General features: G+C 49.5%; 1 protein-coding gene across 3 annotated transcripts in view; it reads right to left on the reverse strand.

Annotated features, from left to right (window-relative positions):
* Zmat4 (zinc finger matrin-type 4) overlaps window positions 1–20,674 on the reverse strand; it is a 379,004-nt gene extending 358,330 nt beyond the window's left edge. The window contains exon 1 of one of the 3 annotated variants that reach the window (XM_063239857.1): window positions 20,419–20,674. The gene's annotated coding sequence lies outside the window, so the exon portion shown is untranslated. Of the gene's footprint in view, window positions 1–15,862; window positions 15,983–20,418 lie in introns of those variants that run through there. The other 2 variants (XM_063239858.1, XM_063239856.1) reach the window with 2 other exon arrangements.
* Between the last annotated feature and the right edge of the window lie 3,418 nt (window positions 20,675–24,092).

Here is a 24,092-nt window from a genome sequence, read left to right on the forward strand (position 1 = left end):
TGAAGAAGCAGGAGACAGGCCCACCGCCTGGAGGCTCAGGGCAAGGACTCTGAGTGGAGGGAGCTGGGAAGACTGTGATGAGCTGCAGGTGCTGGCTCTCCTTGAGTCACTTCTGTTCTAAAAATCCAAATGGGCTCTTCTGCAACAGGTCACTAATCTCTCCAGACTGAGGGCTGGGAGTGCACAGGGGTTGTCAGCGGCTGATGTCACCTTCACCCTCGTGGCCTTCTCTGACCCCACCCACCGGCCATCCTCCTTGACGCACTGGACCCTCTTGCTCTCAGGCTCCTAGCTGTGTGGCTGTGTGCTCTGTCTCCCCTCCACACACACCACAACTTTGGGATTCTTTGGGCTTTGGCAGGTCTCAACATCAGGAAGAGCGCTAGCTTTTGGTGGGTCCAGGTGCTGCAAGGCTCACCCAGCTTGGCTGTCACGCACCCCTGAAGATCATACCACTGTGTCCAGCTGCTGAAGTCACCACCTCGGAGCTTCTTCAGAAGAAAAAAACCTCCTGATATAGCCAGAGTTCAGCACTGGGCTCCCCAAAGGGAGAGGAACGTGTTTTCCCCTTGTCTGCTCACAAGCACAAAGCTAGTAGTAGAGTCAGGACGAGTATGGACATCAGCCTGCACCTTAGCCACCTCCTGCTCTGCTGCTGGAACGATCCGCCCTGCTGCAGTGCACTCTGCAAGCTGGAGAACAGTGGTGCCCGCAGCTGCACTGCGTACTTCTTCCCCATTATGTCCCTCTCTCAGCCCAGAGGACAATGACCAAGGTTCATTCAGCTTGCCATGTGCAGTGTGCTCCTCTGTACTCTCCCAGCAGCTCGGCAAGCCTGCCTTAAGCATGGTTCATCAATGGTTACACTCTTGTGCATGAATGCTTGCTGGCTACTGGAATTTTTCTTTCTTTCTTTCTTTTTTAAAGTGATTTTCTCTGGTCAAGGACTTCCTTAATTATAACTACTCTGAGCTGATGGGCAATACAGGTGTGACTTCAGACCTGGCTCATCTTTGTAAATACAGCCAGACAAGGTAATCATGAGTGTATTCAGAATTCAGTGGAAGAAAACTGTCTTTGCTTCTTGTTTTTCTCATTTCCCAGTGGTAGTATATGGTGCTCTTCAGAATGTCATGAGAAGACGCAAGAAAGGCCTCCCAAACTGCACCTATGCCAATCTGTTATGGTTTGTGTCCGAAAGTCCACCCCCCAAGCCTCATGTGGTCAAGTGGGTGGGCTTCTAGAGTTTGTGACTGATTCATGGTCTAATGCTGTGCTTATGGGTATGGGTGCTACACACACCCATACATACAGTATAAGGGTCAGAAAGAGTCTCCTCTCTGTGCTCCTATCTTTTTGCTCTTGTTGCTTTTGCTGTCTTCCACTGCCACAAACTGCTGGCCTCTGCCGTGAGCCACCCTGCCTTGGAGCCAGCAGATTATGGACATAAACCTCCACAAACTGTGAGCTAAATAAATCTTTTCCTTTTAACTTTGGATGCCAGTTATTTTGTCTCAGAAACAAGAGAAAAGTAACCAAGACACTGTGATCCTGTGTTTGTTGGTTCCTTACATGAGAACTGGACAACTCAACCTGCTGCAGCAACTGAGGAAGGAACCAGGATGGCCAGGGAAGAAGCTAGGCCATCACTTCTCTTTCCTTGGCCATCAGAGCCATAACTCTCCCTGAGAGAACTCCAGTTCCTCCTGAGCAAACACAACTGACCACTTGGGTCCCTGCCCAATTGTCATCTCCTGTAGGACACAGAACATATCATCCAGATGTATATTCTCAACATAAAGATAACCCCAGATATGAGTCCTGCCCCTGCCCAGCACCATGCCCACAGGTATGAGAACGTGACATGGAAAGAAGACTTGGGAACATGCAAACTTATGTTGTCTAGGACCAAAGAATATGCCTCAAAAGTTAGAAACAATACAGACAATGGGTTGGCGCTGTTGGCTGAGTAAAAAGAAATGATCGAGCATGTGTCTAAAAAGAACCGATGTCAGTGCAGGACGTCCAGCCTGCACTGGCTACCCTAGTCATCCCTTGGGGATCCCAAGTTAAGAAGAACTATGGGAAGCATAGTGTGGCAAAGGCCAGGTGGGAACTGATAGGTAGCTGGGGCCCTCCTTCCCCAGAGCAGCCCAGCATCCATGGATGATTCAGGGCTGGGGACAGCAGGGAGCCACGGGTCTGTGGGCCTGTGCCTCTATCTGGAGAGGGCAGGGCTTCCTTTGTAACCTTCCTTACAGCCATCACCGATGGCTGAATGGAAAGAACCCTCTACTGCAGGAAGGCCAAGATGTGTTCAGGAAATGAGACAATGTGTGGTGTCCTTCAAGTAGCAGCTAAATCACCTGGCCAAGGGTGGTGACTGACTGTTCCCCAACGGTTCCCAGAAGTTGAGTCTTGCTAGGATGAGAGTGCTAGATTTAGCAGAATTAGACTTGAAAGCAATGAAAATTGTGAAAATGTATGCCTTAGTGTGGGGAGGGAGAGAAACATGTGACCCTGGCAATCCGGAGAGGTTTAAAGAAAGTCACTGTCGGAGGAAAAGTCCTAAAATGACTATCACAGACTGCACTGTGTGCCTCTCAGAATTTACATGATGAAGCCCTAACTCCCAGCGCTCCAGAATGTGAGCTTGCTTGTAGGTAATGTCTTATCTCATGAGAGGAATCAAATTAGTATGAACAGATCTTTGGGGGAGACTGTAATCAAACATGACCTGACCTGTGTCCTTACAGAAGGGGGAATTTTGGACATGGTGACAGAGACAAACAGAGGGAAGATGGTAAAAGGAGACACAGGAGAAAGATGGCCATCTGTAGGCTGAGGACAGAGCCCACAGATCTTCCCCTCAGCGCTCAGCTCAGCAGGAACAAGCTGATGGACAGCTCAGCCTTGGGCTTCCAGCCTTCAAAGCCAGTCAGGTTGTGTGTCTCATTCCCCTGGCCTAGTCACTAATCTGGGTATTAAAAATCTTCTCTGCAACCATAACTGAGAGCCCCAGTAGCAAGGGAAAGGTGTCTCTTCACAGTAGGCCTGCATGACTAGTTGATAATAAAACTCCTGGCCATGGCTTACGTCTAGATGTTCCTCCAATCCCTCCTGTACTCATAGGTAGGGTTCATGGGAAGAGACTGGATTGTGGATGTGTCATACTGGATGAATCCACTGCTGGATTTATAGCTGGGTGCCATGTTGGGAGGTGAAGCCTGGTGGCCTTGTGGGAAGAGGTGGGTCACTGTGGCTGTGGCCTGGAAAGAGTGTATATATATATATATATATATACTCCTTGACGACCCACTGCTTACTGTCTGCACTACCAGGGACTGTTTGCCCCGCCCTACCCCTTTTCCTGAAGCCAGTCAACTACGGGTGAAAACCTCTTCAAACTGTCAGTTAAAATAAACCTCCCTCCTTTAGTTTATGGGTTTGAGTATTTTGTCTTAGCAAGAAGAAAGTAACTAAGACAGCTGCCATCTTGCTGGTCTGTGAGTTTGGATGATAAGAGCTAATGTAATCCAGCACTGTGCCTAAAACAGTAGAAATCCAGTGAAATGCCCCTCCATGGAGAATTTCCCTAATTCTCAAAAAGAAAGAAACAAGAACACAAATGGACTTGAGTACATTCAAAATATTCACTTCTGCTTAATCATTTAACTATGAGCATGAACGCATATGTGCTTGTGCATGTGCACACATGTGCTGGTGCACACACATGCATATGAAGGGAGACAGGAGAGGGAGAAAGGGAGACGAGGAGAAAGGAGACAGAAAGAGAATTTTCTCTTAAGACTCTTCAGTGGGTGGCAGGAAAAAGCTCCACATCATGCCAGCACGATAGCTGATGCTGGGCACTATTTATAGAGCTGGCCACACTCATGTCAGAGCTTTAAAGAGGGAAAACATCTGGGCGCATTCCAGAGAGAGAGGAAGCGTTCAAGTCACAACATACTCCACGGTGCAAATCTGCATCTTCACAAAAGTTGCAATTTACATTTGCTAAACATAATCCTGAGCCTCCAAGGCCCCCAGGGAACCTCACTCTGGCACCCATTATAGCAAAAAGAATAATGCAGTAGCCGCTGTGCCTCCAAGGTGGAAGCCAGTTCTGACATGAGTGAGTGAAGGGTCAGCGGATGGCAGATTCTGGGACCAGCGAGAGGCGGTCCCAGTGAACGGGAGTATGTCGCCAGCACTCTCCAAACCTCTACGCTAAAAAGGAGAGAAAAAAAATCACTATTTCCTCAATATTTTGCTGACGTAAACTAAGTATGCCCTACTTTCAACAAAAGCAATGCATTTAAAATGAAAACCCAGATTTTGAAAACAGATACATCAGAACAAAGCAATCCATCCTAAAAAAGGAGCAGGCTCTGTGAAGGCCAAGCCCTCTGCTTCATTTGGCGAAGGATGCCAGGCACATGGACACAGACCCAGCAGCCTGCACTTCTCAAAGACACACACCACCTGCACAGCCATCTCTGCCGGCCAGCCTTCCCGGCTGCACCGCAACACACTACAGGTGAGGCAGGTGTTGCAGGTGAGGCAGGTGCTGCAGGTGGGGAGGCACTGCAGGTGTGCAAGACCCCTTGCTAGGGAGGGCTGCTTCACTGTACCACCCTGCTGAGCATTGCCTCACATTGGCCCACTACCAGTCCCGTGCTCTGTTCCACTGTGTTGGCAGCCCGGCTTTGCTGTTGCTGTGAAACTTCTTCCTGGCTTCCTGGTGACAACCCAAAGCAGAGCGAGCCGGGTTTTCTGTCTGGCTGTGGCTCTGGTGGTGATAAGTATATGGGCATCTATCTTGTCTGTGGGTCCAGGAAGGGGACAATGCCTGGGCAGGGAGAAAGCAGGAACAGGCTTTCCACTCGCTCAGTGCCATCACCATGCTGTGTCTTCACTGCACAGGGTTTGGTTCTGTTCCCAAATGTGCACTCCTGCGTGGGTCAGGAAGGAATGAGCACAGATCTGCAGGAGGCTGGGCCTGGAGGGAGCCCTGGCAGGCTGATCCACGGATGGGCCCTCACTTTCCCAATGGGACAAAGACCAAGCCAGTCAGACACTACTGCGTACTGTCTGAAGACTGTCTGAAGGCTACTCAGTGTCTTCATATAATGTTTACTATTTGTGTTACAAAAATCAATAAAGGTTCACCATAAAACATTTGGAAGATGCAAGAAACATACAAAGAATGAAATAAAATTACCCATAATCTCACTATCCAGAAAGAAGCTCTCTTTACATTTTGGTCTATTTTATTCACTTTTTGGGAGTATATCTGTATTCCTCCAGCTGGAGTAGAGGACATTTCACTCACAACTTCACTGGCATTCTTCAGACAAATTTATATAGTGGCCAACTATTGAACTGCATGGATATATCACGATTTACCTCACTAATTTCCTACAATGGGGGGAGTTCAATGCAGCTTTCCAGGAAGATAAGTAGCACTACAGTGAATGATATTGTGCATTCATGTTTCTGATTATTTCCTGAGAATAGCATCCTAAAAATAAATCAAAAAGTGCAGAAATCCCCAAAGTTCATGCTTGCCCAACAGACTGTGCCAATCACATCCCATGAACAGGACAGGTTACCAGGCTCCTGCCTCTCTGTGACACTAGGGATTGTCATTTTTAACCTTCAACAATGTCACAGCTGGAAACCAGCACCTCATTTCCATTTTAATTAGCACCTCTGTGATTGTTATCACGGAAACTGTTGGTGACAGCACTTGACTTGAATTCCCTGCTTTCCCTCCACCACACAGCCTCCTGACACTGCCCCGTGGTCTCATCCTTATCCACAGAAGTAGAAGAAATGCCTCGTGGTGACCTGCCCAGGGTCACACAGCTCAAGCTGGGACCCCAGGCCCAAAACCTTCTGAGTATGATACTTCCCACGTGTTTTCAGCTGTGATAGTTTCTCTTCCTCCTGACTAAACGTATTTTCCTATGTAGAAGGACAACCCTAGCATTGTGGATGTCTGACATCCACCCTGTGTCAGGATTTACACATCATCCCCTCACTCTTCCTGACCTCAACCCAACCCAAACACCGTCTCCCTACAATGCAGTATCCTCCCTCACATAGCAAAGGATTTAGACCAGCTTCCCCTCACCCTTCTGGAGAGTACTCAAAGTGTCGTGCAATTCGTGTCACTAGGAAATACCAGTTTAACTGGAAAACATGAGTTAAGTAAAAAAAAAAAAAAAAAAAGTGATCCTTCTGAGAGGTGGTACAGGGGTCCACGGAATAGGCCAGTGCACAAAAATGCAGCTCTCCGAAGGCCCATTCTACCAGCACATCTCCTCCCTCAGCTGCAGGTGCGTGAGCGAGAAGTCACTGTGTTCTCTTCATGCAGAAATGGAAATAGCTCAGGACCAGACAACACAATGCTCAAGTGCATCGGCAGGTTAGCAACTGTCCATCACAGCTACTCCTCTGAGGCCAGAGGAAATGTGTCGCACATATCCCACCTCAGGGAGCAGAATCAGCTTAAAGGAGGGGCTCCCTGGAGGTCCAAGCTGGTCCTGGTCAGAGCAACACAGGACCCTGCACGGACAAAGAAGGGAGCCCAGAGCTGAGGGCTTCTCCGTTTTAAAATCACCTACTGGCCCAGGAATTCGTACTGCAGAAAAGTTCCGCAGGATCATAAACCAGCTCTCTGCCTGCTTCCCAGCTCACTCTGCAACTTGGAGCGATCATTTGCTTGATTCAGCTCAGGTTAGAGAGATGGATAGGATTTTCCCACAAATCACTTGATTAGTATGAGAAATCTATGTCCCTGCTGTTCTAAGCATTGCAGGGAGTTTTGATTCCCTTTAAATCTCTTTCAATATTATGGTTCTTGAAACTCTGAGAGTTTCCTCCCCAAGACTGCTTTTTAGAAGGTGCAGTACTATTTGGCAACCTTACTTTATTCCTCGCCGTTGTCTTTCTTCCAAAGAATGCAAAATCCTTGACTAAAAATATTCAGGAGGACATGCCTGGGCTTGGAGTCCACAAGCAGGTATTTTATCCTATTTCTAACCACGCTAGCATCACCCTCACACCACTGCATGTAGTCTCTGCCTCCAGCCACCAGGCCCGCTCACCCGATCACCTCCACAACCTTTCTTACTACAAGTCTTTGAACCCTGCATATTTTGGGCAATATGCTAAATAGGTCCAATCTCATTCCATGTCGTCACTACAACCAATCTGTGAGATAAGTAAGGTGATTTAAAAAAAAAAAATTAGAGCTTGGGTATTTTAGAGCTTGGGAAACTGAGATTTGGAGCAATCACTCGGATGGCTGAGCTGGGTCCGTGAAATTACCACGGGCTGTATAAACTCTGGCTACCTACATGTCTGGGCTTCCCCATGCTGTATTTGTCTCAGAAAGACACCCCAGGAATAAGATTTGAAGAAAAGATGGGTGAGTCTTTCCCACTGCTCAGTCCTGAGGCACCAACTGCTCACTGCTTGCATCACCACTTCACCGAGCCCACAGAGTCTGAGTGAGCACAAGATTTGGGCTCCAGGAAGAGATTCCCCTCCACAGCACAGGTACAGCTGGTGTGTCCGTTGGTCCCCAGTCATTCCCGAGGCAGCCCTCGTGCTGGCCACATCACAGCGCAGTGGCATAAGCATGGTCACTGGCTGTGCTTCCAGAGGCTCCCCTGAGCAACCGCCCTCCCACCCGGCAGTTCCCACCTTGCCGTGGGCACAGCGGTCTCTGCACAAGGCTCAGGCTAGTTTCCTGCTAGCTCCGTGGTCTTGGCAGAGTCTGTTTCCCAAAGCCCTATGTCATTCTCCCTCTACCTCTAACCCTGCTTGCTCTTGGTTTTCCTTTTTCTTCCCCTACAGACATGTAAACAGGATAAAAAGAGACACACTAGCATTTCCCTCCTCCCAAACCACCTGAACTGAGAACCTCTTCTCTTCGCCTCCTAGATGGCAGCAATGGACAGGACCTGGGCCACGCTTCAGCCTTCCACTCCTACCTGGGCAAGTCCTTTCTCTCCCCAGGGTAATTTGTTAAGGTAAAATTAGAGAATCTTCATTTCATTACCTTTGTCTCAAAAGAAGATTTTTTTAAAGAATGCTTTAGGGTAAAAGCAGAGTACAACAGGTCTCCCCTGGGCTCTGTGGCTGTCCCTCCTGACTGAGCCTTAGAAAGATCATTAGTAACCCTAGAAATACAATTTCATTTCTAAAAATTCCCTTCTGTAAAACTGTCCTTGTTAGATGCTCTGGGCCTGCAGGAATCTCCAGGACCATTTTGTTTCTCATCATCCACGCCCGCGTCTTGGCCTTATTAATTCAGTCATAACTCTGTAAAATTTACAGGGCCCGCTTTTCTTTGAAAAGCTCTGGTAAAAGCGATGGCAGAAGCCCTTTAATTTTGATTTAGAGAGTCAGAAATCCCCTGTCACCATGTCCACCCCCCACCCTTGAGGTTGAGGGACATCCATCTCCATGCCCTGTTGGACCCAAGTCCTCTTTTCTGGAGTCTCTTGACCTCATGCTCTATGTTACTGAGAAAATGAAGCAACTTTAGGAGTCCCCACCCTGATACACCCCTAGAACCTCCTCAGCCTTCAGCTGCTTTTCCCTGCCACTTCCATCCAGAGCCCTGGAAGGCCCCATCCCCTCTTCTCCCCAACATGCGGACCACTTCCTCACTTACATCCCTGAGCCATCTTTGTGCCCAATAACACTGCTACTCTTTCCCACTTCTGTGGAGAAACACCACAGTTAACACTACATCTCCATGTCACCCACGTGGGTGGTCACCAGTGTCTCCTTGTGGCCGACCTCAGGGAGGCTCTGGCCCAGGAACTTGCCCACATGGGCCGCCATGCTGCCTCATCACGAGTATCAGGCCCAGCTCATTATCACTTCCTCTGAAGAAACTCTTAGTTTCCAAGGCAAAAAACATTCTGTCTTGCATGGATCCCGGGGTGCAGAGTGGCTCCTTCCCACGGCCTGCTGTGGTTCTTAGGAAGTGACTCCCAGAGACTGGTGTGGTGTGGGCTTGACCCCGGAGGCGCAGTTCCGAGGTGAGAGCAGCAGGTGAGGCCGCCTGAAGACAGGGGGCTCCCTGGGCACGAGACCTCCTCTCACACTGGCTCTTTCCCTGCTTCTCGGACACCTGAGGTGAGCAGCCTTCCTCTGCCACGCCCTTCTGTGTGACATGTCTGTCTCATCACAGCCCAGAGTGATGGAGCCTGCTGACTAAGAGATACAATCTCTGAAACTATAAGCCAAAATAAACCTTTCTTCTCTTACATTAATAATCTCAGATATCTGTGTCACAGGGCGGGTGAGGACTGACTAAAACAGAAACCATCAATGGTTTATCTTCAAAGTCCCAGACCCAAGGTCAGCAACCTGGGGCCCATGGGTCCTATGACTGGTTTATAAATAAAGTTTTATTGAGCCTCAGCTATGTGCCTTCATTTACATATTATCTCCCCCTGGTTGGTGCTCCCATTGCAAAACTGAGCAGTTGTAGCAACAGCACACAACCTGCAAAGCCTAAAATGCTCATTGTCTGGCTCCTTAAGGAAACATGTGCCAACCCTTCCCCTAGACGCGTAAATACCGTGCTGAGTTCTCAGAGCTCACTCTTGTTACTTCCAGAACCTCTACTGGGTTCCCAGGGATTTTTTTTTTTTTTTCTTTTTCTTTTTTATCGGTACCAGGGATAGAACTCACGACTGCCTACTTGCAAGGCAGGCGCTTATGCCGCTGAGCTAAATCCCCAGCCTCAATTCCCAGGGATTTTCTTTGGCCCTGCAACCCTAAACACCACTGCGCACTGCTAACACCGAAGTCCTTCCCTAATTATCTTCCTCTCTGAGATCCAGATCACCATCCAACCACACAGGAGATACCTCACTGAGATGCCTCACATTTTCTGGAACAAACTCTCTGCTTCCTGCTCCTCTACCTTCTTGTGCCAGAACCTTCCAATCATCCTCAAATGCTGCCTTTTTCTCTCAGACCCCACGTTCAAGCCATCAGCAATTTTTACCATCTCCCCCTTCCAAGTACACCCAGAATTTGACCACTCCCCTCTCCCCCATCCCCTAATCCAAGCTCAGGTCCTCCTTCTCCATGACCATTGATACCCAGTTGGCCTCTGCCTGCATGAGGCCCTTACAGTGTGATGGCCACACAGCAGCCAGAGCAACGCCTTGACATCACACCCTGTATCACCTCATAGCCATGGGTGTCACCCTCTGGACAGCACCACTTGTGCCAACTTCAAAGCCTTTTCCAGCCTGATCTGCTGGTCCCCAGACGTCCACATGTACCACACATCACACATCCAGGCCTCTGCCTGAGCATTCCTGATGGACAAGACCTACTCCTGGACACGTCCTCCCAGACACAATCTCTGCTTCCCTTGCTCGACTTCCTTTTCTCTGATTAACCAACCGGCCCTCTGCAGGCATTCTGACCTGTCTGCCCTCAGTTTCCCCTGCTAGAATCTAGGCTCACAGCAGTTGGCGCCCGGGATAGCTGTGTTCACTGTGGGATCCCCAAAGCTCAGAAGTGTGCCTGTCCACAGGGTATGAGGCAGTGCATGATGAATACCTCAAATGGCAGAAGCCTGTGTATTGTGCGAAAGAAACAGAAAGACCTAGTAGAAAAGCATGTTGTTTGCATTATGGAGAAATCCAACAGCAGGGCTTCCCGAGACTCATGCAGCCTTGGAGTCAGGTAGCCCTTGCTGAACAGTCCCAAGGAACAGACTGCAGCAAGCCAGTCCCATGGCTAAGAGACTGTGCAGCCCTCTAACAGAGCTTATCAGCGAGGAGGGCTGGAGCAGGGACGTCTCTGGAGGCGCCCAGAGCCTCACGCCATCCCCACACCCCCAGGCCCTCTTGGTCACCAGAGGAGAATCCTGGCCACAGGGCCAAGCAGGTGATCTGGGAGACACAAGGGACAGTGAGCAGGGATAGGAACCTGCCGCCCACTGCAGGGTTCCCCCTGAGTGTCGGCCACCGTGTGCCTATGAGGGGACAATGAGGAGCCAGCATCTAAATTCCAAAATCAAAGGTGACCAAGGATCGATCTCTGTCTCTCTCTGTCTCTCTCTCTCTGTCTCTCTCTCTCTGTCTGTCTGTCTCTCTCTCTCTTTTCTTCTGTCCCCACCCCGATCTGTCTCTCCCTTTCTTTCCTTCTGTCCTATCTATGTCTTACCACATTTTAGCAGTGACAACTTACAACTTGGAAAGAGTCATAGTCATTTAAGGTTGCCTGTCGGTATCTAACCATCCTTCTGGGGTTCAGCACCTCATCTCTGTTCTGCTCCCATTTTTCAAGTATTTTCTTTTCCTCAGTGTCTCATAATTTTCCTTCCTTGTCCCACATTTGGACAACCCAAGGCTCAGGGCCGGGAGCAGAGGAGGGCACAGCAGCAGCACTGGGACTCTCCTCTCCTGTCTCCTTCCTGGAGCCTGCAGGGCAGCCTCACTCCCAAGGAGACTGTGAGACCCAAAGGCTGCTCTCCGCTGCCCCTGTCTCTCCCCGCTGCACACCGCTCACGGCAGCACTGTGCCCAGTCCATCTAGCAGGAGGAATTTTCCAAAAGGAGAAAGAAGCTGGAAACAATGAGGGGCTATCCCCCCACTGCAGTCCCCAACCCATTGGCAGCTCAAGCCAACCAAACTGGCTTTTGGCCCAGACCACTACTCAGGCTGACAATGTCCCTCCTGCCATCCTAGGCCACGACCTTTGGTGCTCAGAGCCCTTGGACCACGGGAGCACGTGGGACAACTCTCATCTTCAGTGACATGCCCTTCCTCAGCACCTGCTCTGCCTGACATCCCAGGGCTCAGGGACATCTCTGGGGCGCTACTGTTTGCTGCCCAAGCCACAAAGGGCGCATTCCACACCCCTGCTTCACCTCATGCACAGAAGCCGACAGAACATCCTCACTGATCATGAGGTGGGTTACAACTACAGGCCAGACTGGCCCACTCCATGCTTACCTTCTGCACCTGCTGCCCACAGAAACCAAACAAAGCAGCTCTGCTTTGGGGACCCATTTCTTGCTCTGCATGTGGAGAAAACAGCACCTCCCCTCCTCACTTCTAAGGCTTCAGAATACAAACATCGCCCAAATTTTGAATTATCATTAAAACAAATAGAACAGCAAATCATCCGTGCAATCCTCCCTGCTCCTGGTTCTGCCCTTTCTCTCAGCAGGCCTGGTCACGTTTCCCAATTAAGCCTGCAAAAGCCCCAAGGGTGTGCCCATCAGAGCTGCCACTTGCCCTGCTGTGGGAAGGCTCCCACAGCCCCCATGTGGCCACAGCATGCATCATGGAGACAGCCAGCTGTGACTTCCACCCAGGGCAGGCCATCTCAGGCTGCCGGGAGTTTATACAACAAAGAAAACCACAGCAGGAAGCAAATGCATTCGGGGAAAAACAGTAACAAACGAGGCACTCATTGGGGACCTGGCCTCAGAACTGCCTCAGAGAGCCTCAGCCCCCAGCCACCGGCTGCATCTAAACTGCTGGGAAGCGGCAGCTGTACGCCTCCCCACAGAAATCTGCCACCCCTCCAGCTGACAGAGCCCTGCAGCACAGCCTGCTCCGCACAGAGCACGGTCCTCGCACTTGAACCCCACAGTGCCACTCAACAACCATGAGACCCTGGTCAAGTCAGCCTCTCTGAGCCTGGACTTCCTTCTCTGCTTGTGGAATGAGCGGATGTGTATGAGGCATGGAAAAAACTGTGTCCTGTAAATCATGAGCAGGAGATCAACGTGGATGGTGGATGGTCACAACATGGAGGCCAAGACCTGGGTGTCGGGGGAGAAAGGGCAAGGCCACCTCGCAAAGACACTCTCAGACCAGACCGAAGCAAGGGCGACCCTCCGGGGCTTGCCAACGCACTTACCTCACACCTGCCACATCTCAGCATCTTAGTGAGCAAAGTTAGGCCGAAGTCTCCGTCACACATGGCTGCAGCTTGACCGGGAGAGAATGAAATGACTAATTTAAAAAGCGCATTTCCTGACTTGCACAATAATGTCTCCTGGAGGAAATCTGCAAAATACCTAAGTTTAGAGAAATTAAAAATTATTTGTTTTCTGGAACCCAGTGACAGCCCCTGCTCAGACTCTGATATGCTGTGCTGTGCCTCACCTTCCAGGACACACAGATCTTTTATTTTAATCACAGCTATACCCTATTTACTTTTACATCTTTATTTAATATAGGTCATTAGCATCTTCCCATATTCTTATATGTTATTCAATGTAATTTTAATAGCTTCCTTGATTTCCATTTATGGATGAACCATATTCGATTTAATTAATGCCCCCATGCAATGTTTTGTAATAATGAATTATGCTGAAAGGAGTGTCCTTGATTAGAATATCTCTGATTATTTCCTTGGATCACTTCCTAGAGGAGAAATTGCTTATTGGTTCAAAGAGTATATTTTTTGAGATATGACTCCGATGTTTACCAATGGTCTTCCTTCGGCAGTCTAAACATGTCCCTCCTGACAATACCTTGACCACACTAGATGGGATAGCATTTCTCATTTTTGCTAATCGGTTAGGTGGGTCATGATGCTTTAGCTCTGATTTCACATGTTAGCTGTAAGTGAGGCTGGGCACAGTTACACAATGTCCTGGCCATGATTCTTTTTGCATATCTCTATTCACAGTCTCTGTTCACTTCTCTGTCAGAGAAAAGACTGAAATTTGTTAATACTCTAAGGAACAGGAGAATCAGTCTACACCCCCTTTGGATGACCTTGCCCCCGTGTTTCACAATCCCTTCCATTAAAGCATTAACTCTAGCATCTCGCTCACATCCTTTTCCTGTAGTTTAAACCCACTTCCGCTGCTGTCTTAGTGGGGACACTGCTCCGTTATCTAACGGTGTGACCTTCCTTGTCAGCTGTCAGCCTGTCCTCCCGGGGATGAATAATTCCTCTTCATTTTTGCCTGATCTAGTGTGACTTATGAAGTCAGAGTGTCGCCCTTTGATTCCGCCCCTTCCGCTCCCCACGGCCACGGCTTTCTCTGGGTCCTCCTCATTTCTCACCTGGACAGCAACAAATTATTTCTGAACAGGCATCTGTCTCTGGCTAGGCCCTGCCTTTTGGCCTTCCCAAACCTCAGCCCTGCTCTCCACTTTGCAACTCCACAAGTCCTCAAATTGCCAATCCAAATGCAAGAGTGGCTGGTCATTTCCTATCCAGAAGCCTCTGTCCTTTGGTTTGCATAGCTAATCCTTCGCCATACAGTGAGCACTGCAGCCCCACCCCCAACACCTATTTGGTAAGTTCAGACCAAGTGACACAGGTACTGCATGACTCACACAGCCACCGTCCTGCAAATGTGGCTCGGTTCCCAGCACCCCCATCGCACCCTGGGCAAATTCTACCATGCTCAGCTCCCACTCAGGCCCCCAGTGCCCTGGGAGGCACCCTCTGGCCACCCCATCAAAGGCACTTCCAGAGTCCATCTCCGCTGCACTTCCCACAGCTCACCATTTCCCACTGCAGTCTGTGACGTCAAAAGTGAGGACAGAGTGTGAACCCTGCGGAGTGTCACTGTGACTGACAAGGACGGTGGCCGGCACAGCCTGGGGACCCTGGCACACTCCTCCAGGAACCCCTCACTCCTGCACACAGGCCCCACAGGCCCTGGGTTTCTGCCTCCTGGGTGCTGGCCCAGCCCATATCCCTTCCCCTCCTCCTCCCAGCCTGGCCCAGCCCCTGGTTCCACAAAGCCCCTTTCTCCCTTCCCTCTGTCTCTTCCTTGATCCCTCTCTGGCTCCTCCACACTTTCTGTCTCAGTCATTTCCCGGCCCTGCTGCCTCCAGGCCTGAGGTCCTTGCCATGAAAGACCCTGTAGGAGAAGCTATAGTTCTTGCTTGAAGATACCCTTCGCTGTGGGCAAAAAGACTCAGAATGCCTTGTTAGCACCCAGAAGGCTGTGGGTGTAAAGGGCCATGCTTCTCCCCTGGCACCCACCACTGAGCCCTACCATCTCAGCAGACTCCCAAGCTGCCTGTCTGCCTTTTGCTCAGGGGCCACATGGGTTACAGAGTCTGGGGTTATTCTGTACGGTTTATCTCATCAATTCCCCTTGCTTCCAATATGGCTCTGAGCAGACATGGAACACACCTTCCCTTTGCAAGGTTTGTATTAAATGTTGTTCGGGTTTTCAGTACTTCTATCCCAAGTGCTCCCTGCTCTACCATCTCTCTCTGGGTTCAAATTCTGCCCGGCCCCCACACCTGCCTGCTTCCAAGGCTCCCCAATCCACCAGACAAGGAAGGGTTTTTGTCCTATGCAAACTAAGAGTGTGGAGCAAAGCACATAATCTCCATAAGCCACACCCCATAAAGACTGCCCACCTGCAGCTGTTCCCACCTTGCCTTTTGGTTAGAGATAAACTAGGAGCAAGAAAAGCAAATGGTCCCTCCATTTGAAAACCAGAAGAGGGAGCTGAGAGAGCTAGTGATGGACTCGGAGAAGAAGAATCACAACTCTGGTCCCAGTTCTGCCATTTGCAACCATGTGGCCAAGCCAAGGCCTCTGCCCTCTGCCACCTCGTTGGTCACATAAAGAAAGAAAAGACTAGACAGTGGGAGATTCCCAGCATAGACAGGACCTGCCCAGCAAGGCGAAAACAAAGGGAGAAGCAGGCCTGCAAGCCTTGGGGACAGTGCGGTTGTCGCATTCCTTCCTCATTCCCCACACAGACCCCAGCCCCTTCCATAGCCCCAGGGAGAGGGCGAGGCTTTGGAGAACAGAAAAATGAGCCTTTTCAGGATGGGGCGCAGATGCTGAGGCTCCACACCCCTCCCTTTACCTCTGCACAGTCCTCGGCTCCTCCTCCAGCCTTCAGACCTCCAGCTCACTCATGCTTAAAGATCAACACCATGGAGCGCCACAATCTTCCCTTTTACAAACTCTTGGTGATGGAAAATTCTTCCTCATACCTAATCTGAGTCCATCTGCTGCAATTTCTGTCTATTTTCTCTCGTTCAGTCCTTACTGGAGATGGAGAACAGCTGGTCGCCATCCTCCATATAACATCCTCCCCTAAACCCAAATCGGTTATGACATCACCCTCAGCTTGCTTTTCTCCTGGCATAGCACTGCCATTCCTTCTAACCTGCCCTCGAGGCTTCTGTCTCCCAAAGCACCACTGGTCACCGTGGCTCGCTCTGAGAGCTCCATGTCCTTCTGGATCTGTGGCATCTATGACCGGGTGGAGGACTCTGTGGCCAGATTGAGAGGCCGGAGCAAAACAGGACTGAAAAGAACACAGTCTAGGCCCCACACTTTCCACAGGAGGAAACGGAAAGTCAGAAAGAGCAGGTCAAATATTAGGAAGCTCCAGGTCAAGTCTGAGAGGCTTGGCTCAAGCCCCCCACCCTCAGTACTGCCCCAGCACCTGAACAGCCTGCGACTGTCCTCAGCATGTGCAGAGGAGAACCAGCCCGACCTGAGAAGCAAATGGACAGTTTCCTAGCACTGTCCTGACACAAATTCCATCTTCCTGTGTCCACCAGCAGAGGTCTGAATTTCCACCCCACACATCTGTGATTTCCACTAAGAACTCAAACACTAGGCTGAGAGGGAGGCTCTGTGATACCTGCTTGCTAGCGTCAGGCATCTCCGGGTTCCAACCCCAGCACCACAAAAAATAAACAAAGGATGAGATAAAGTAAAACAGAAACCCAAATACCTCTGCAAATGGCAATAGTATTATCAGTTTTAACATTCATATCTTAATATCAGAAAGTAGATTTCATATTTGGCCTTTTCCAACCCTCAGTAGATTCAAGGTAAGAAGGAAACAAAGGACAAAGCTGGAATGACAGACAGACAGACAGCACTGCCTGCTTGTGCTTACAAGGTCAGTCCTGGCTGCCAGCTGATGGCAGGGGATGTGGGCCTCAGCCGGTGGGGGTCCCCAGCACAGAAAACACCCGTGCTCAGGCCCATCGACTAGCAAGCCCATCTAGTCAGCTGCACCCCAGGTGCTCCTGCAAGGTCTGTAGCAGAGCTGAACTTGGAGGGAGGATTACCTCACTTCTCCCACTGGGCAGGCTCTTGTGAAGGTGAGCATGCCGGCATTCCTAAGGTATCCTGCATAACTCTTTCCAGAGGGAAGTGAGCAGGGCCCAGCACAGTAAGTCTCAACTCCAGGATGCTCTACAATGACAGTAAGGACAAGCATGGAAAGAGACAAGAGATGGACACCTGCCTATCAGATTGAGTAGTAGTTGAGTATTATTCAGTCACCTGCTTCAAGGTGAAATCGCTCCCGGGGGAGAAGGGAGGAGTATGAGAGGGGTGAGTCACATTAACTATTTGCTCATAATCTTGTCTATGAAATTTTCCTAAATGAAGAATGGAAGAGGACAAGAATAGAGCGGTGAATATGTATATTCATAATCTGGGTTTCACAACAGCCTTCTCCCCACTCTGCACACACAGGAGCGTTCTGCGTCCCATCTCAACTTTGGGGGATGTTCCTCCCCGGGGTGAGGCTCCACACCACCCTCCCAGGACAGCCAGCTGGCAGAGTCACACACCCAGCTGGGAAAAGAAGACACTGACCCGGTTCCCCAACACACCAAACCCAGTGAGCGTACTTATTGGATTTCCACAAAATCACAAAATTAGAATTAAAAATAGAAGATGAAAGGCAATTCTGAGAAAAATTTTAATATGTTTTCAATCCTATTTCAGGGGTCAGTTTTCTTTAACAGCGAAATCGCCACAAAATGACAAGATCAAAGCGAGTTGGCAAAGAGATCACTCACTGATGTGCTTATGATGAAAAGGGGTGACTGCGAGAGTGATGGAGATGGGGGTCAGGAGAGCCAGGATGGGCTGTCAGTGGCCAGCTCACTCACCCTGGGCAGGGAAGAGCAGAGAGCTGCAGTCCTCCTGGGCACAGCGGCAAACGCCTGGGATCCCGGCTGGCCAGTGGGGAGGAGGAGAAAAGGCCAGACCTCTGGCCAGCGCTTATCCAGGGTCCTAGCTAAAGCCATCATATCTGACAAAGTGACAAGCAACAAATTCAATTTCCTGAGCATCCGTTATTCCCTTCGCATACAAACAGGCAACCGGCTTCACAAGGAGTTCATCAGCTGAACACCAGGAATGACTCTCCGAGCTGGGTCACAAGCACAGGCGCCAAGCTTCACGCCCTTCCCCATGCAGGGTGAAGCTGTGAAGAGGACACTTTGCATTCTGCTTTGGGTGCTATATCCCTCCCCCCCCCCTTTTTTTAGCTTAAATTCTTATTTTAAGGATCTCTGTTCCAAATGGGGAAATACAGGGAAGGAGAATGAGGAGGAGGCAGAGGGAGAAGCCAAGCACTCCAGTGTGTCCCACTTGTACTTCTCAAAGCTCCCTGGGCTCCCTCCCCCCACCAGCCTTTCCCTCTGTGCATGAGTCACCATTCAGAAGCTGTTTTAAATGCCTTACTTTTAATGTTCTCTATCCAAACAGAAAGCCAGGAGATTAGCACTAAATTAAGGGACCCCCAGCGCTTCTTCTGGTTCCTGGTCCTGTCAAACTCTAGAGAACTTTCTAATGTATTGCTGTCTTCATGAAAACCAAAGGGCCTGCTTTCAGGGTCCCCAGCTCCAGGTTCTGCCCTCCTGGGGTTTCCAAGGACCACACACTGTAGAAAGACCACCGTGGACAAAGTCCTGCACCAAACTCCCCAACAGCCATGAAAAGTTCAATTCCTATTCCCAGCGCCAAACAGAGAGATCACAATGTGCAGGGCTGCTGGTCTGTCTGTCACCTGTCAGGCAGCGTGCGCTGGAGAAGGCTGACTGTATCCTGACCAACAGCAGCCAAACAAGAGTCAGGTACCTTCCTTTTTAACCACTGTGAGTAGAGCTTCCATAATAACAGTTCCCACCCAAAATAGCTGCCTTAAGGAGGTGGAGGAGAACCTGTTGTGTGTGGTGGTAAAAAGAAATAAGAATTAAAAAGTGAAGAAGCCAGAGAATCCAGACTGCCACCTGCACCTTAGGAAGGGCACCCCAGGAGACAAGGGTTGCAAAGGAGTCCTTCCCAGAACATTCACAATGGCCAGGACACCCCAAATTCAAGGAGGTGAGGAAATTTATCTGCATCTCACCCAGCCCTAAGCTTCAGAGACCTGTGAGACCAGATGGGGACCAGCAGCTTCAAAGTATCTAGAGGGCACAGCCGGTCACACACCTTGCAGAGTGTTGGTGCAGCATGAAAACAGGAGCTGCTGCATGAAAGTGGGAAGGAAGTTCAAGGCCAAGTCACCACCCTCTCCCCCACAGGATGCAGCCTCCTAAAGGTCCCCCTAACTAACACCGCCTGGGGCAGAAACTCTCTGGGGAAGAGAGGCATTTCCCCGGGCACCATGTCCCATCACCCACTCCCAAAGTGGGTGTCATACACTCTTGATCCCCCAGAGGACAATGCTCAGGGATACTGCTCTGCTGCACCAGCTGCCTGCCACCATGAGCTTTTCTGCTAGAAGTGCAGTCAACAGAGGCAGCATGAATGGTGACTTCAGCTCCATCTTTCTGCCACAAAAGCACCTGCACACCTGCGCAACCTGAGCACCTTGACAGAGCCAGCTCCCCACCGCTAACGTGTCCCACGCATGCCTCCACCTCCCAGAGGGCCTGGGACACACAGGGCTCCATGAGACTCCAGCACAGGTGTGAGCCATGCATGGGCAAGGATTCAGCTCCATCCCGGTTTTTTTCAGGACACACCAAACCTGGAAAGCCTTGCAGAGTTTGAGGGAGCTAAGCAATGAAGTGATTTCTCTTCCTCTGAAAGCTTGCATTGGTTTCTCCACAAATTGCAGGGCACCCAGATGCTGACCAGGTCAAATAGGAGAGGCCCCCATGCCCCAAGAAATTTCTTCTTCCACCAAACAAAATGAACAAAAACAGAGTGGACAAAGGGTATGAGGGAGACAGAAGTTTAGAGAAAGAAATCAAGTTGAAGGTCAGAGTACTTTGGGGAAGGCACATACCAAGGTAGTAGAGAGGGGCAGACCCTATGGCACCAAACCTGACCAACCAGTCACACTGACTGGAGCCAGCGTCCCAGGGACGGGTCACTGCATCATCCTGGGGTCTAGGAAACGTGCTGGGCACCCTGAGGTCCTCTCTCCTTCCGCCAGCACATCTGAGCCTACACCCCAACATGCGGAAGACCAGACCAAATTTGACAGACCTGAGCACAGCTAATTAAGAGTAGTAAACAAACCCAGTTACCGGCAAGTGGAGAAGTTTTCCAAATTGTTGGCTTGTTTTCTTCCCAACAAAAGGCTGTGAATTCCCACCTCTGCCACATTCCCTCCCCTAAACTTTTCTTTCTGCAACCTCCACCTCTGCTAACCTGCAGCCACTGAGAAGGGCCAAGCGCCAGCAGCACCCCCGGGGGCTGTGAGGAGAGGTACCTTTTCCGAAGAGCAGGTGGGGGTGGGGGGGGGCGGTGATCCCCAGGCTCGACGCCCTGCCGAGGTGGGAAGATGCTGTCCTGATGGAGCACGCTGAGGATTACCCGTTCGCGTCTCTGCGACCAGACCTTTCAGCAGCTCGGACCAACTGTGCTAGCGATGCACTTAGCAATTATCTGCTGGCGCCGACGCCCCGCCCTCTGCTCCTGCGATTGGCTCCTCGGCCCCGGGCAGGACTGCATTGGTCTCCGCCGACCTCACTCATTGCTTTGGCTCCTACTATTATCTAAGCCATCAAAGGAAATAATTCCCTGTTTCATTGACAACCTGTAAGGCTCTCCTCCGGCCCTGCGTGGGGGCAAAACACGGAGTCCAGCGGAGGGAGTGAAGGGGTGGAGAGCAGAGGGGGGGGGGGGAAGGGAGGGAGGGAATCAGAGAGAGAGAGAGAGAGAGAGAGAGAGAGAGAGAGAGAGAGAGAGCTAGCTATCAAGCAATCAGATTCTTTCTCCAGCATTTTAACTTCCACAAAACACAACCCATAGCAACAATTTTCTGGCCTCACTGGTAAATGCTCCTGAAGGCAGAGTGAATTATAACCGCGGGGTTCCTGCGGGTGTCAGACAGGCTCTGGAAAGCAGAGCAAGTTGAGGGCTGAAGGAATAGAGTGATGTTTTTACACCCTGGAGGGCGTATGAAGGTCACTTTAGATTGTTTGGGGGAACATGTTCTGCACCTCTACTGGATTTTCTCTGTGGGTACCTCCCACATGGTCCAGTCAACACCAGTGCCTTAGCCGTTTCCCTGTGCCCCTATCCAGAGTGTGTCAGAAGAGCTAGTCTTAAAGTCCACAGAAGTCCAGTTTTTCCCTGGCCTTGCGGGCAGTGCCAGGAGGGCAGGCATTCTAGTCCATCGTTACAGGGGAAGGGAAGCTGAACCACTGCCTATTCTGCCTGGCTTCAGTTAACTGATCAGACTGTTTCAACCCGAGCCAGGGAGGAGCAGACAGCCAGCCTTGGGCAGCTCAGTTCTCCTGTCTATCAAGGAAGCATACGGCCCAAGTTTTGACTTTCCCCACCAGGTTAATATATTTGTTTACCACATAGAAAGAACAAGACTTAGGGGCTGAATTTGTTAGGAAAAAAATAACAGTAGCTTTACAAGTGTTTCAAAAGGCTGTAATTGTAGTTCAGTGCTAGAGACCCTATCTACCATGCACAAAGCCCTGGCTTATATACTCAGGAATAGAAAAAGAAAAAAAAAGACAGAGAGAAAAATAAAATCAAGTACCAGGTTAGTCAAAAATTAGCTCTGCAATAGCCAGGCATGGTGGCACATGCCCATAATCCCAGCACTTGGGAGGCTGAGGCACAGGCAGGAGGATGGTTGTGAGTTGGAGACCAGCCTGGGCTACATAGTGAGTTCAAGGCCAGCCTGAACTGCGTAGGGAGAACGTCTCAAAATGACAGAAAAAAAGTAGCTCTCCAAGCTGTCAGTCTTGGGATGCCAGTCTTTGAGGAGGCTGCAGTTTTGGTCCCACCCTGCCCTTGTCCAGGGCCTCTGCATACCTAGCATTGAGTGGCACCACACACACACACACACACACACACACACACACCCCTTGTATAGTGACTTTCTGTTCTGGTGGTACACATCTGGCTTCTCTAAATGTACTCTGAGCTCAGTAAAGACAGAGACAGGAAGGGTTGTATCTTTATAACTGCACAGACAGCACCTAGCACTTAATAAATGATCAAACCAATAAAACCCAATTCAAAGCAGAAAGTATACACAGCTCTGAGCCTTCTAAAATAATCACCCCTTTGATGGTTCACTAAGATGAACAGAGTGAGGAGCAAACCCATCCTGGGGTCCAGGAGAAAAACATTCAAGAGCAAACACTGAAATCTTGCAGCTTCAGAAACTCTGAGGCTCTCAGTACCTCAGTTTTATCTCTGGAATCAAGGCAGCTTTTCACTCAGTGCCCTCCTTCTCCTTCTGGCTCTTGAAGGGAATGAAAAGGCATGGGGTACTCATCTTTCTTGCAGGGCATCACCTCAAAAAATGCAATCATTTCCACAATGGCCTTTCAAATACTAGCATGGCTAAAAGGAAACTGACCATATATTAGGAATCAAAAACTAAGGCAAAGCATGGAGCAAAGTATTTATTTTCTATCTCATATCTCTTCTTGCAAAAGTGCAATGGTGAAATTAACCTCAGCTATACATTTAAAATTGACACTGTCCAGAAAACCTGGTATCTTCAGCATGATGCAAAAAACATAAGTAACACTTTCGTAATTTAAGCAGAGTGACTTCCACTTTCAAGGGAAATCATCCCCCTTCTCACTACATAAAAAATCAAAAATTAAACCCAATTATAAGAACTTTCTTGAGCATCTACCCAAAAGTTCAGTTGCCACCAAAGAAAAATATCTCAAGTGATTTTCTAAAAACTTTCTCTAAAATAGCATATTCTTCCTTACACGTACATTTTGGTTTTTGAAGATGAGAGGTAGAAAAATAGGAAAACGAGAGAAGCAGGAAAAGAGTGAAGAAGGGAGACAGGGAGGAAAAGAGAGAGCTGGAAACAGCTGTTTGTTGCAGTGCCTGTTAAACTGCTTGGTCTTAAACTGTTCTGAGAGAAGGATGATCCCTTTGTGTTCCATAGATCAACTACTTAATTCTAAAAGTTAGGGAATGCATATTAAGTATATAGATTCCACTGGTACTGGCACTCATATTAAATATCAGCTCCATATAATTTAAGTTCACTGGGGTATGAAATGCACCAAATTCCATTCTGTGGGCAGTGCTTTGACAGAGAAGCCCATTTTGATCCAACAGTTTCAATGCATTAGTGGACTGAAAGGCTTTTGGGGGTTTCTGTTCCATTTTGAGCTGCATAACTAGGGAAGGAATGGGCTTTCTTATTAAAACAAACATTAAATAGCTGCCACCCAAGCCACTGCCTCTCCTGCGGGAAACCACTCACCGCTACACATGACCATGACCGACCGCGGGAGGAAGAGCAATCTCACGTTTACCCATCTGTTTACACCATCTTCTGGGCTATCATTTATTTAGGCCAAATTCTGTTCCCTGAAGGGAGAAGAGGAGAACAAATCCAGGCAATGCCAAGAGAGAAAATAATGCATGAAAACAGGAGCGAAAAAATTTAAAAAAAAAAAGAGAGGATGACTTTCAGCAGGACACGGTAGCTGATGGACTTTGGCCACCCAATACTGTTTTAGTAACAGCATGGTGCTAGCAGGGTCTCTTTTTAAAAATCTTACTAGCATTGGATAAATAGAAGGTTTTCAGGAAAGCTTGACTCCTTAGCTTCCTAAGCAGACAAAGTTGGATAAATGTGCTCACAGTTTTCCACTCCAGCTGAAGGCATTTGTAAAACTCCATGTAATTGAACTCCTCCCCAGTCCACATCCCAAGTCAAACCTGTGGAGTCAGTGTCATCTCAACAGAGTGCAAGAGGAGACTGTGGCTGCCAGCTGGGAGGGCGTCAGTCACTGGAAACCACTCTTAATGAGTTCATTAATGACTAATGAGTCCAGAAAGTTGCTGCTATCTAGATGGGGCTTCATGAGGTTTCAAGA

The sequence above is a fragment of the Cavia porcellus genome, unplaced genomic scaffold (assembly GCF_034190915.1).
Source record: "Cavia porcellus strain 051 isolate PalLab524CR breed Dunkin Hartley unplaced genomic scaffold, mCavPor4.1 scaffold_29, whole genome shotgun sequence".
NCBI classification, from domain to species: Eukaryota; Metazoa; Chordata; class Mammalia; order Rodentia; family Caviidae; genus Cavia; species Cavia porcellus.